Source organism: Prionailurus viverrinus, chromosome E1 (genome assembly GCF_022837055.1).
Source record: "Prionailurus viverrinus isolate Anna chromosome E1, UM_Priviv_1.0, whole genome shotgun sequence".
NCBI classification, from domain to species: Eukaryota; Metazoa; Chordata; class Mammalia; order Carnivora; family Felidae; genus Prionailurus; species Prionailurus viverrinus.
In genome coordinates this window covers 13,540,151-13,554,100 of record NC_062574.1, presented here as the reverse complement: position 1 = coordinate 13,554,100, position 13,950 = coordinate 13,540,151, and the positions used below count along the sequence as shown (strand labels likewise).

The following is a 13,950-nucleotide window of genomic DNA, read 5'->3' as shown; positions in this document are numbered from 1 at the left end:
TTTTGGGACAGAGAGAGACAGAGCATGAACGGGGGAGGGGCAGAGAGAGAGGGAGACACAGAATTGGAAACAGGCTCCAGGCTCCGAGCCATCAGCCCAGAGCCTGACGCGGGGCTCGAACTCCCGGACCTCGAGATCGTGACCTGGCTGAAGTCGGACGCTTAACCGACTGCGCCACCCAGGCGCCCCAACCCTAATAGTTTTTAAAACACCAGTAAAATGGACCCCAGAGACCAGTCATTTCTACCCCGATGTGCCCATCATTCTGGTTGGGAATAAGAAGGACCTTTCTAATGAAGAATGAAGAAGCAGGTTCCAGTAAAACCAGAGATTTTAAAAGAGGGCCCAAAATTTCAGTACCTGAAGAGTAAAAGTTCCCTAGAGAGAGAGCAAAGGAAATGGGGTGGGAGTGGGGGAAGTAAAGTGTTTTTTTTTAATTTCCATATCTCAAGAAAATGCCCAGATACAAAGCACAATGGATGAAAACAGATCTATCCAAAAGCAATCATTGTGAAATTTCAAGTCACTGGAATTTAAGAGAATAGTCCGCAAGCTTTCAGAGTGTGGGTGGCAGAGAAAGGAACTGTCAGCTCACATGTGAAGGATAAAGAGTTAGATGAATCTTCCACTTCTTGTAATGGCAGGTGAGGTAACTTGAACTAAGCCTCCTTCTAGGGACAACTGAAAAAGCTGGACAAAATATTTAAAATATATTCGTCAAGGTATCAGAGCTAATAAAAACAGTGAAGAACTGCCAGGACAGAGCCCAGAGAAAGATGAAGTCCCACAGAAATGGGGCCATTCAGGCTTTTTCCCTGGAGCCCTTCACTGATTTCAGAGGGCACAGCCAAGTGACTAAGGGGCGACAAGTTCAGGATCACCCCAACTCAGCTTCGGGAACTGAGATAATGTGGAGCTGTGCTATAGTCTCTGCAGAAGTTTTTTTTATTTTTAGTTCGCCCTTTGCTATTAAAATAGCCTTTCCAGGGGCGCCTGAGTGGTTCAGTCGGTTAAGTGTCCGGCTTGGCTCAGGTCATGATCTCAAGGTTTGTGGGTTTGAGCCCCGCATCGGGCTCTGTGCTGACAGCTCAGAGCCTGGAGCCTGCTTTGAATTCTGTGTCTCCCTCTCTCTCTGCCCCTCCCCTTCTCATCTCTCTCTCTCTCTCTGTCTCTCAAAAATAAACATTTAAAAAAAATTTTTAAATGAATAAATAAAATATAGCCTTTCTGGATCCCAACCCAAATAAGGGGGTTTCATTACACCCTGAACTCTGATCCTTTTTCTCTAGGACCTTGAAGATTGTCAAAAGCACTTAACTGCATATTAGGAAAGAAGAAAAACTTCCATAAGCAATGAGCTAAACACCCACCTTAAGAAGTTTAAAACGAAAAAGAACAAGTTAAAGTCAAAGAAGGAGTGAGGGTAATAAATGAAGGTGTGAGTTAAAATAAATAAAATAGAAAAAAATATCATCACAGGGAAGATTGACAAAGCCACCATTTGTTCTTTGAAAAGTGTAACTAGTAAAATTGATAAAAGAGAGAAGGCACAAAATGATGTACACCATACAAAGGAGAACATAACCACAGATGCTGCCAACATTTAAAGGATTATAAGAATGTATGAAAAACTTTATTCCAAAAAATGTTAAAATTTTTAAAAGAAGAAATGTGAAATCTGAAAAGTTTTATAATTATTAAAGAAATTAAATCTTTACTGAAAAACTTTTAACACAGACAAAAAAGCATCAGGTGAATCTCCACCCGATATTGAAGGAATAAATAATGCCAATTTTACACAACCTCTTCTAGAGTATAGAAAAGCAGAATTCATCCCCCAACTGTTTTATAAAAATAGAATGGCTTTGATAATAAAACCTATCAAGGTCAGTAGAAGAAATTATTTCTTTTATCTTTTTTCCTTTTTCTATTCTTATTTGTTCCTTTATTTCTATTTCTATTTTATCGTTTGAGCGTCCAACTCTTGATTTTGGTTCAGGTCATGATCCCAGGGTTGTGGGATCGAGCCCCACATCTGGTTCCACACCGAGCATGGAGACTGCTTAAGATTCTCTTACTCCCTCTCTCTCTCTTTCCCCCTGCCTCTGCCCCTCTCCCCTACTGTGCTTTCCTCTCTCTCTCTCTCTAAAGTAAAGTAACAAAAGAAAAAGAAGGAAAACTTCAGGCAAATGTCATCATAAGCATTATGGAAAAATCTGAAATAAAATGAGACAGCGATATATAACATAGAAACTTCACTACAACAAGCTGGAAAGCTGGGTTTGTCCCAGATAGGCAGCGTTGATGTGTCATTCAAAGGCCAGGAGCATTCACCAAATTAACAGAATAAAAAAGGGGAAAAAATCAATTGATCTTGTCATTAGATGCAGAAAAAAACATTCGGTAATATTAAATATCCATTCATGATAATAACATGGATAAAACTATGAATAGAAGAAAACATCTTTAATGAAGACTATCTACCGAAACCTACAGCGAACATCATGCTTGCTGTTGACTGAATGTTTGTGTCCCTCCAAAATTCATACGTTGAAACCTAATCCCTAATGTGATGGTATTTGGAAGGGGGGGGCCTTTGGGCAGTGATTAGGTCATGAGGATGGACCATCGTGAATGGGATTAGTGCTTTTGTAAAAGGGATCCCAGGGAGCTCTCCTATATCTTCTGCCAGGTAAGAACACAGTGAGAAAATGGCCATCTATGAGCCAGGAGGCAGGTCCCCGCCAGACACAAATTCTGCCAGTGCTTTATTCTTATACTTCCCAGAGTCCACAACCGTGAGAAATAAATTTCTGTTGTTTATAAGTCACCCAATCTATGGTATTCTGTTATCGTGGCCCCAACTAAGACAGAAATGTTGCAAGCTTTCCTTCTGATACCAAAAGCAAGTGCTATCACCGCTTCTATTCAGCGCTTTCCTGGAGGTTCTTGCTAGTTTGATAAGGCAAAGTTATTATTTTATTATTTAAAATAATGAGACTTGGAAAGGAAGAACTATCATGATCACTTTTCATAGATGATACCTTTGTGTGTTTAGAAAATCTAAAAATTATATGACAAACCATTAAGATTAATAATTGAGATTAGTAGGATTTCTGGATATCACCTCAGCTGCACTTCTACATATCAGCAACTTGCAGTTAAAACATAAAAATGAAAAGATAGCACTTACAATAGCATCAAAAATACCAAATGTCCCGAAATACAGTTGATAAAAGATGTGCAAAACCTGAGATGGAAATTCTACGGCATAATGGGGAGAAATCTTTAAGGACAAAAATAAATGAAGGCTTATCCGTGTTCATCACTGAAAAGTATAACATGTGAAGAAGTAGATTCTCCCCAGCTCGATCTATATGTTTAACTCAGTCCCAAACCAAACCTCAACAGGTGTGTGTTGTGGGGAGGAGGGAAGCAGAGGGACTGGAGAAGCTGATGCTAAAATTTTTGTGGAAAATGCAAAGGCCCCCAAATAGCTTGAAGAACAAGCTGGTGGACTTTCTGGACACTGAGACTCGTTTTTTATAGTGATTAAGATGTGTAGTATTGATACAAAGACAGGCAGATAAACCAGTCTAAAATAAAACAGAGTCCAGAAGTATCTTCACACAAATAAACACTTGATTGACAACAAAAGGTGGCACTTCAAAACACTGGGGAAAGGAGGGTCTTGTCAACACATCGTATGGCACAAATGAGTATCGAAACAGGAAGCTATGAAATTGGACCCATATCTCAGACTACACACAAATGCCGGTTCCGGTAGATTGTAGATCTAGATGTAGCTGGGAAACAATAAAGCTTCAAGTGGATAATAAAGCAGAATATCTTTAGGGCTCAGGATAGAGAACATTGTCTTAAATAAGACAAAAACATCAATCATAAAGGGGAAACACTGAGCCACCTGATTGCATTAAAATGAAGGGCTTCTGTTCATTAGAAGATACAGATAAGAGAATAAAAAGAAAGCCACGGACTGAGAGAAGATCACGGCAACATATATATAAACAACTAACTAACTAAGGAATTTCTACAAATTAACAAAAAGGTAGACACGGGACTTGAATATCACACAAGAAGACATCCAAGTCGTCAATGAACCTATTATGAAAGCGCAGCTTCGGTAACCAGGCAAACGCTCACGCAGGCGGGCATTCTTCAAAGCCTCACACGCAGGCAGGCCAACTCCACGAGCTAGAGTGAGGACGCCAAGGCCAGGTCACTGGCCATCACCTGGAGCCCCATCCCCTTCTCTCGGAAACCCGTCTGGGCAAAGCACCACCTATGCCCCGGCCGCCAGGTGGCAGCCTCAGCGCGGGGAACGCGGGGAGACTCCTCCCAGGCGGCCCAGGCACCGTCCGCAACCTGGCCAACAGGCCAGGTGTCCCTCGGCACGAGTGGGCGCCGGCCACCATCCACAGGAAGCTCGTGGCCATGAGACACGGCAGCGCCTTTAACAAAATTTGCCCTGATCCCTGGGCTGAGGCTAGAAGTGTCTGTGCGGCCCCACCTCCTGCAGGTGGTTCTGCGTTTGCGCTGGGGGGAGGGGGAGGTTAACCGGCTCCTGACAGCTCTCTCATTTCCAGAGAAGTTCCCCAACATGCTCCGAAATCAGTATGCACAGATCTGTCTCCCGTTTGCCCCAGCATTGTGTAAACTGCTGTTTTCATGTTGCCTCTCCGGGCCGGCTGCTGTCTCTGTAAGGGTGGTGACACAGTTACCATTCCCCACCCCCCGCCCCAGCTCACCCAGGGCTGAGTCAGCTGACTTTTAAAGTTCCTCTGGTTTTTAAAGCCAAATGGTATGGGGATTAGTCTTCCCGTGAGCTCCCGGGTGTGAGGGGCTGTTTCTCCGCCCTTTCCCTGCACAAATCTGCCTTCCTCCCGCCAGCAGCCTCCCTCTCTGCCTTTCTGACCTTCCTCATCTTTCAGATGCAGCTTCTCCTCTATATTTAGTCGTGGACTTTGTTCTGCCGGTCTTTGGGTTGCTCTCTGGGCTTACTGACTTAGATGTGGATGATATCCAGTTGTAAACATGGGATGGTGTGAGCCCACGGTCCTCCTACTCTGTCACCTTCCTACACTCCTCTCTTTTCAGAATCAATTTTTAAAAGCTATGGCCCTAAGATAATTGGAACAGAGCAGATGATCTGAAGTGCTTTAAAAACATTTTTATCAGTATGCAGAACATGTCACTGTTAAGGTAAAATAAATAAATTAGTTTAACAATTAAAATAACTATTGTGTTGAAATTCCATTATTATACCTAGAGAATACACTTTTTAAATTAGCAGCAAAAATGACAACTAAGAAAGCATCTAGCCAAGCCCAGACCAAACCCTAAGCTGGTAAGACTCTCTCCCATAATCCAAGTCATGGAAACAAGTGCTACTTTGACCACAACAAACTCCAGATAGTATTAATACAGTTCATCAGATCACTGAAAAACAGTGCTATAACTCCTGGAGAAATCTGGGAAACTGCATTCATTCTATAAATATTTATTGTTCCATGCTCTACGTGAAGTATGCTGTGATACCACAGAAAATAAGATGGATGTATCTTACTCCACAGAGCTTATCACAAAAAGTAAACATAAAACTCAGACGTATACTGAAAAAAACATAATACTGGATCTGATGATACAGACCTTTCTAGAGGAAGCGATATTTTTTGCTGGGGAAGTGGAAGAAATTGAGACAAAGACAAATGTTCTTTGGTGAATGCTTGTCAGAAGCCACAGCAATGAATTTGTCACATTTTGTTCCTATCAACTTGTGTTCATTTTAGTAAGGATACGGTTGGCTATGCTGAGGTAACCATTGGCTTCAAAATCTCAGGGATTAACACAACAAAGTTAATTTCTCAATCATGCCAGATGTACATCTGCGGAGCTGTGCTGAAGGACCTAAGTTGACAGAGGCTTTATCATCTTGAACTGAGAACCCAACACCTCTGAGGTCACCACAGCGGGGAAGAGCGGAATAGAGGAGGTACATGGGCTGTAACTTAGACCAGAAGGGACACGACGCTTCTGCTCACAACCTGAACCTGAGTGTGGCAGACACTGGGAAACGTAAGGGAACACATGGTGGGCCCTACTGTCCCTGCCACAGATTCTTTCATTACAAGCAACATAAATCGACGAGCTTACTTATTTGGGGAAAAATATACATATGTTGGAAAGATATGGGGGGAGAACACAGTACCAAAGAGAAGATGGAAGGGCCACCTTTGCACAGATAGGACTCAAGGAGCCTCAGGGGTTCTTGATAACAAGAAACCTTTGAGTATCTCTTCTGGGAACCACTACTAGAATGGCCCTAGTCTTTTTTCAATTCTCTTCGATTCTTGTATAAGCGTCAAAATCCCAAGGACTAAGTGGGAAAAGAAACGGTCACTTGGAAGTAGCCTCCAGTTATCCCTTCAATTTAATATAGTGCAAAGTCAGCACATCTGGGTTTACTGCCCCAAACCAAGATCACATCCATGGGATGAAGGAATTTCCCCAACGGTAAATCATAGCCCTGTTATGAATGGTGAATAGACACAGGGTGAGCACTCTGTTGATAGTCTCACTTTCATCTTTATCCCGGTGTTTCCACTTACTTCTCCCACCCTAGCTAAGTCCAGAACCTCAGGGACCCTGCTGTGAGGACTGATCACCTTGTTTAAAGCGAGAAAGCTGAACTGGAGAAGGTCTTCTCTGAGAATTATTTTAGCTTAGGTGGAACTGGTGAGATTTAAATAGGTCAGGTGAAGAAGCCCACTTCATGTCCAGGACATTAGTGGGTCATGTATTTCTCTCACTAGCCAGATAGCCAGAGGAGGCCCCAGGAAATTTGAATGCTAATTCTCAGAAGAAAGTCTCTGGGAAACAATGGTGACAGGGCTACACCCTCAGAGTCAAAAGCCCGGGTACAAATCCTGGATCTTCAATATACAAGCTGTGTGACATATGGCAATTTATGTCTGAGCCCCAGTTTTATCATCTATAAAGCAAATATAACAATGCCCAATTTATGGAACTATTGGGATTATTCAATGACAATATATATAAACAGTAAGTGTGAGGCCCGGTAGGTATTCTAAATGGGGTAGCTGTTATTATTAATTACTCATTTTATTAGTTTTATTTTCTCTCTTCTTTCCTGAGCTTGCATTCTTTGTTCACCTCAATTAACCCACGAAAAGGAAATTTTGGCTTTTGAGAGTTATCCCCAGAGAGTCCTTTGCGCCTTTGTTCCTGGGGATTTAATTTTTTTGTTTGTTTGTTTATTTATGTTTGAGAGACAGAGAGACAGAGGACAGAATGTGAGCAGGGGAGAGGCAGAGAGAGAGGGAAACAAAGAATCCGAAGCAGACTCCAGGCTCTGAGCTGTTGACACAGAGCCTAACACAGGGCTTGAACTCATGAACCACGAGTTAACCAACTGAGCCACCCAGGAGCCCTGTTCCTGGGGCTTTAGATGAAAATGTTTAGCATGGATATTTTCACTGTGTACAAAACAGTGGCTACTGGATCTCCTCTAGTGAGCTGTCCCATAGACCAGGGAGCTGACAGCAAGGTGGGAGCCACTGGTGTTTCTCTTACGAAAAAAAAAAAAAAGATTCTGAAGATAGCTGAGACAATACAGATAAAGAAAAAGATGTCAAGATATAAGAGGGCTGGTAGAATGGCTAAAATTAAAAGACTGACAATGTCAGGTGTTAATGAGGATGTGGAGCACCTGGAACTCTCAAACATTACCAATGGAAGCATAAACTGATAGAACCATTTTGGAAAACTATTAGGCAGGGTCTAAGAAAGTGAAACATACATCTACCTTTTGGCCCAGCAGTTCTCCTCCTAGGTATACATCAAGGAGAAATGAAAACATATCCACAAGTAGCCTTGTATAAAATGTGCATAGCAGTGAAAGAAAGAAAGAAAAAGGGGAAGAAAGAAAGAAAGAAAGAAAGAAAGGAAAGGAAAAAATATTGTGCATAGCAGCTTTATTTACAGTTGCTGAAAACTGGACATGACCTAAATATTAATCAACAGAAGAATGAGTAAGAAAAATTTATCACTATAAATCCATACAACTGAACACGACTCAGCAATAAAAAAGCACAAGCTACTGACACATGCATCATTGTAGATGAATTTGAAAACATCATGCTAGGGAGAAGGAACCAAACCACAAAGAGTACATACTATGTACATACTGTATGATTCCATTTATATGAAATTCATGAACAGGTAAATCTAACCTATGGTGATAGAAATCAGATCAGTAGTTCCCTCAAGGTGGGGGATTACTAGAAAAGAGTATGAGGCCCTTTCTAGGATAATGAAAATATGCAGTATCTTGACTACAATGATCATAATATGATAATATGTTGATAATATGTAACATGTTAATACATTTTGTCAAAATTTACTGAACGTACTGACCTATGCAGTTTACTGTATATAAATTATATCTCAATAAAGTAAACCAATAAGTATCAGGGCTAAAACAATTACTCCACCAAGAGCAAGGGAACAGAGTCATCAAACGCATATCAGAGAAAAAATGCTTTCATCGTGTCCCAGATCACAAAACAGTCAGGGACGATGTACAGCAGAAAGAATAAGAGTATGAGGAAGGTGTAGGTCATGGCAACAAGGCTGGTCATGAGCAGGCAGTCCCATGAAGGTGTAGCACTGGAGGGCAGGGGTGACCATCGTACAGTGGAAAGGGTGACAGATGGCCATGTAGTGGTCATAGGCCATTGTGGCCAGGAGAAAGATGTCCATGTCCCCAAAAGCCAAGAAGAAGTAGAGCTGGACCAAGCATCCCACATAGGAAATGGACCTGCTCTGGGTCTGGATATTCACCAGGGCCTTGGGCACGGTGGTGGAGGTGAAAAGGATGTCAGCACAGGACAGGCTGGCGAGGAAGAAGTACATGGGTGTGTGAAGACATGCGTCAGTGCCAATGGCCAGAACAATGAGCAGGTTCCCAGTCACGGTGACCACATACATGCACAGGAACAGCAGGAAGAGGATGCGCTGCTGCTCTGGCCGCTCGGAGAGTCCCCAGAGGAGGAACTCCAAGATGCTGGTCTGGTTCCCTCCTGCCATGAGCCCAGAAGCTAGAGAAAGAGACCTCCACTGAGACCCACAAAAACTCTAAGCCTATTTCCGTATATATTAGCAATATCCCTGCAATTCAGGCTAAAGGAAAATAAATAATTTTTGAACTCCTTATTTAAATCCCAGTTACTTAATATACAGTGTAATATTAGTTTCAAGTGTACAAATTTAGTGATTCAACACTTACATACAACACTTGGTGCTCACCCTCCTTAATACCCATCACCTATTTAACCCATCCCCCTGCCACGCCTATCATTTGATAATCATTGATTTGTTCTCTCTAGTTAAGATTCTGTTTCTTAGTTTGCCTCTCTCTTCCCGCCCCCCCCAACCTGGTTGGTTATTTTGTTTCTCAAATTCTACATATGAGTAAAATCATATGATAATTGTCTTTCTCTGACTGACTTATTTTGCTTAGAATAATACTCCTAGCTCCACCCATGTCATTGCAAATGGCAAGGTTTCAATTTTCTTGATGGCTGGGTAATATTCCATTGTACACATATACCACTTCTTCTTTATCCATTCGACGGCGGATGGACATTCAATGGCTGATGGACAGGCTCTTTCCATAATTTAGCTACTGTAGACAATGCTGCTATAAACATCTGGGTGCATGTATCCCTTTAAGTTAGTATTTTTGTATTCTTTGGGTAAATATCTAGTAGTGGTGAGATCATAGGATAGTTCTATTTTTAACTTTTTGATGAACCTCCATACTGTTTTCCAGAGTGGCTGCACCAGTTTGCATTCCCACCAACACTGCAAGGGTGTTCCTGTTTCTCCACATCCTCGCCAACACCTATTGTTTCTTGTATTGATTTTAGCCATTCTCACAGGTGTGAGGTAATATCTCAGTGTAGTTTTGATTTGTATTTCCCTGATGGTAGGTGATGATGAACATCTGTTCTGTATGTTGGCTGTTGGCTGTTGGCTATCTGTATGTCTTCTTTGGAGTGATGTCTGTTCATGTGTTCTTCCATTTTCTATTTATTTATTTATTTATTTATTTATTTTTATTTTTTTTTTTTGAGACAGAGAGAGAAAGAGACAGAGAGAACTTGAGTAGGGGAAGGGCAGAGGGAGAGAGACAGGGAGAGAGAGAGAGAGAGAGAGAGAGAGAGAGAGAGAGAATCTTAAGCAGGCTCCATACCCAGCACGGAGCCTGACATGGGGCTCAAACTCACGACCATGAGATCATGATCTGAGCCCAAATCAAAACTCAAACACTCAACTTACTGAGCTACCCAGGTCTTCTGCCATTTTAAAATTGGATTATGTGTTTTTGGGGTTTAGTTATGCAAGTTCTTGATATATTTTGGATACTAACCCTTTATCAGATATATCATTTGCAAATATCTTCTCCCATTCTGTAGGTTCATTTTAGTTTTGTTGATTGTTTCCTTTTCTGTGCAGAAGCTTTTTATTTTGATGAAGTCCAACAAATTGGACAACTTCAAGAAATGGATACATTCCTAGAAACAAATAAAATATCAAAACTGTAACAGAAAGAAATAGAAAACTTGAACAGACTGATGACCAGCAAAGAAATTGAATCAGTAACAAAAATACCCCAACAAACAAAATTCCAGGGCCAGATGGCTTCACAGGTGAATTCTACCAAACATTTAAAGAAGAATTAACAGCTACGCTCCTAAAACTATTCCAAAAAATAGAAGAGGAAGGAAATCTTCCAAATGCATTCTATGAGTCTCACTAAAGTCTCACTTAAAAAAGAGAACTACAAGCCAATATCCTTGATGAACATGGATGCAAAAATTCTCAATGAAATACTAGCAAACCCAATCCAACAGTACATTAAAAGAACCATTCATCACGATCAAGTGGGATTTATTCCTAGGTTTCAAAGGTGGTTCAATATTCACAAATCAATCAACATGATACACCACATTAATAAGAGAGCAGTATTATCATTTCAGTAGATACAAAAAAGGCATTTGACAAGGCACAACGTTCATTCATTACAAAAACCTCCAATGAAGTAAGTTTAATAAAGGCCATATACAAAAAACCCACAGCAAATATCATCCTAAATGGGGGAAAACAGAGCTTTTCCCCTAAGGTCAGGAACAATACAGGAAGATCCACTCTCACCATTGCTATTTACCGTAGTACTGGAGGGGCCTGGGTGGCTCAGTGAGTTAAGCCTCTGAATTTGGATCAGGTCATGATCTCACAGTTTGTGAGTTTCAGCCCCGCATTGGGCTCTGTGCTGACAGCTCAGAGTCTGGAGTCTACTGCCAGTTCTGTGTCTCCCTCTCCTTCCCCTTCCCTGCTCATGCTCTCTCTCTCTCTCTCTCTCTCTCTCTCTCTCTCTGTCTCAAAAATAAACATAAAAAAGTTAACATAGTACTGAAGTCCTAGCCACAGCAACCAGACAACAAAAAGAAACAAAAGGCACCCAATTGGCAAGGAAGAAGTCAAACTTCCACTATTTCCAGATAACTTGATACTCCATATAGAAAACCCAAAAGATTTTCCCAAAAAATTGCTAGAACTGATACACAAATTCAGTAAAGTCACAGGATACAAAATCAACGTACAGAAATCTGTTGCATTTCTACACACAAATAGTGAAGCAGCAGAAAAAGAAATTAAGAAATCAATCCCATTTACAATTGCACCAAAAACCATAAGATACCTAGGAATAAACCTAACCAAAGAGGTGAAAGACCTGTACTCTGAAAACTATGAAACACTGATGCAAGAAGCTGAAGAAGACACAAAGAAATAGAAAGACATTCCATGCTCACGGAGTAGAAGAACAAATATTGTTAAAATTGCCCATACTACCAAAAGAAATCTACACACTTAATGCAATCCCTAACAAAATACCAACAGCATTTTTCACAGAGCTAGAACAATCCCAAACTTCGTATGGAACCACAAAAGACCTCGAATAGCCAAAGCAACCTTGAAAAAGGAAAGCAAAGCTGGAGGCATCTCAATTCCTGACTTCAAGTCATATTACAAAGCTGTAGTAATCAAAACAGTATGGTACGGGAACAAGAATAGACACACATTTCAAAGGGAGAAGGACAGAAAACCAAGAAATGAACCCATTTCAACTATACTTCAAAAACGCAGGAAAGAATATCCAATGGGAAAAAAGCAGTCTCCTCAACAAATGGTGTCAGGAAAACCTGACAGCCACATGCAGAAGAACGAAACTGGACCCCTTTCTTACACTGTACACAAAAATAAATTCAAAATGGATTAAAGACCTAAATGTGAGGCATGAAACAATTAAAATCCTAGAAGAGAACACAGGCGGTAACGTCTTTGACCTCAACCATAGCAACTTCTTACCGGTTATGCCTCCTCTGATAAGGTCAACAAATGAGTTTATTTACTGAGCATCATCTCTCTGCAAGGCTCTGTGTTGACACTGCCAGGAATGTAGACATAGCCCTGTACTAGAAACTTCTCCCTTCTTTCTAACCTGAACGTCTTCTGCTATAGTTTCTTCTCTTTCCCTGATTCACTGAGTAGGAAACACTTGGGTGCTTTGGCCAAACTGTTGCAGAGAAGAAGAATGGCAATAAAACAAAAATTGACATACCTTGGGAAAATCGACTGGCCAAGAGTACTTCAGAAGGCACATTTGGTTCAGTTCTCAACCCTGTAGCCTCAGAAACCTGTGTCAAGGGCAGATCCCAATAACCAAGCTTCAGGTAGGGACAGATAGAAACCAGAAGAACCCCATTCCCCACCCCTGATAAATAGAACTTAAAGGTAGAAGAGAGATTCTGCTGGCACTAAATCCTCTGCCTCTAGACAAGCTATATCAGAGTGTTGCTTGATGAGCACAGTCAGATTGTACTGTTTCATTGGAGCCCTCTGCTTACTATAAGGAGAACTTGGTGAAGGAAAGGGTCGTGCCAAGCCTGACAAGTTATTATTCTCTCTTCCAGTCAATGCTTCCAAAGGCACTGCTAGCACTGCTCTTGGAAGACCCAGTTTTCCCCTGGATTTGCCTGGTTGACCTACTCCTTTCTGTTCTGTTTCTCCAAACAGGGTTTACCACAACCAATTAGCTTTCACTTACTAACTTAAAGCCACGTACAATCCTAACTCCCTAAGATTCCCCCCAGGTCACCTTAATTTGGTTGGAAGTTTTCCAAAATTCTTCAAAGACAGTTTTACAACTAATCTCTTGATATACTTAAGCATGTGGCTGATTACATAATTTGTGTGCGTATTTTGCTTATTTAACTCTCAAAGGGCAAACTTACTTCAAAGTTCACGGAGAGATCCATCAGCTCAGCCTATGTCTAATATATTGATGATATCCCTCTACTTTTTCTTCTTCAAAAAGAAATAAATTCTCATGGTGATAATAATGTAAGCTCTCTGGGAGAAGAGATTTTGGTCTTTTTCCTGCTGTATCTCCAACACCCATATTAGTTCCTAGCACAGGGTAGCTCAATAAATATTTGTTGGTTGAATGAGTGAATGAATACATGATCTATCCCGTCAGATTGGCTTGGTTGCCAGAGACAGAATTTAGCCCAACTTCTTTGTCTCGGGGTGTCTTTAATCACGTAGTGAACTTTCTCATTGTACTTACCTACTGAAGTCATCTACATTGAGATCTAGTTCTTCACGTCTCTCCCATCTTGTCAGCTCCTTTGGGTTACAATTTCACTGTGTTGCGTATGTTCTTTCTGAAGCAGCATGTTTTCTCCCCATTTTACTCCTGTGGTGTTGGTGATTTCAAACATGCACTTTTTCTTCCAATGCTAAATAAAATGGCATGCAGGGGAGCCCCTGTCCTGTGCATGC

The 13,950-nt window shown here is 41.2% G+C and overlaps 1 pseudogene; it reads right to left on the bottom strand.

Annotated features, from left to right (window-relative positions):
• Positions 1 to 8,556: 8,556 nt before the first annotated feature.
• LOC125151851 (olfactory receptor 1P1-like) lies at positions 8,557 to 13,748 on the bottom strand (annotated as a pseudogene).
• Positions 13,749 to 13,950: the final 202 nt, after the last annotated feature.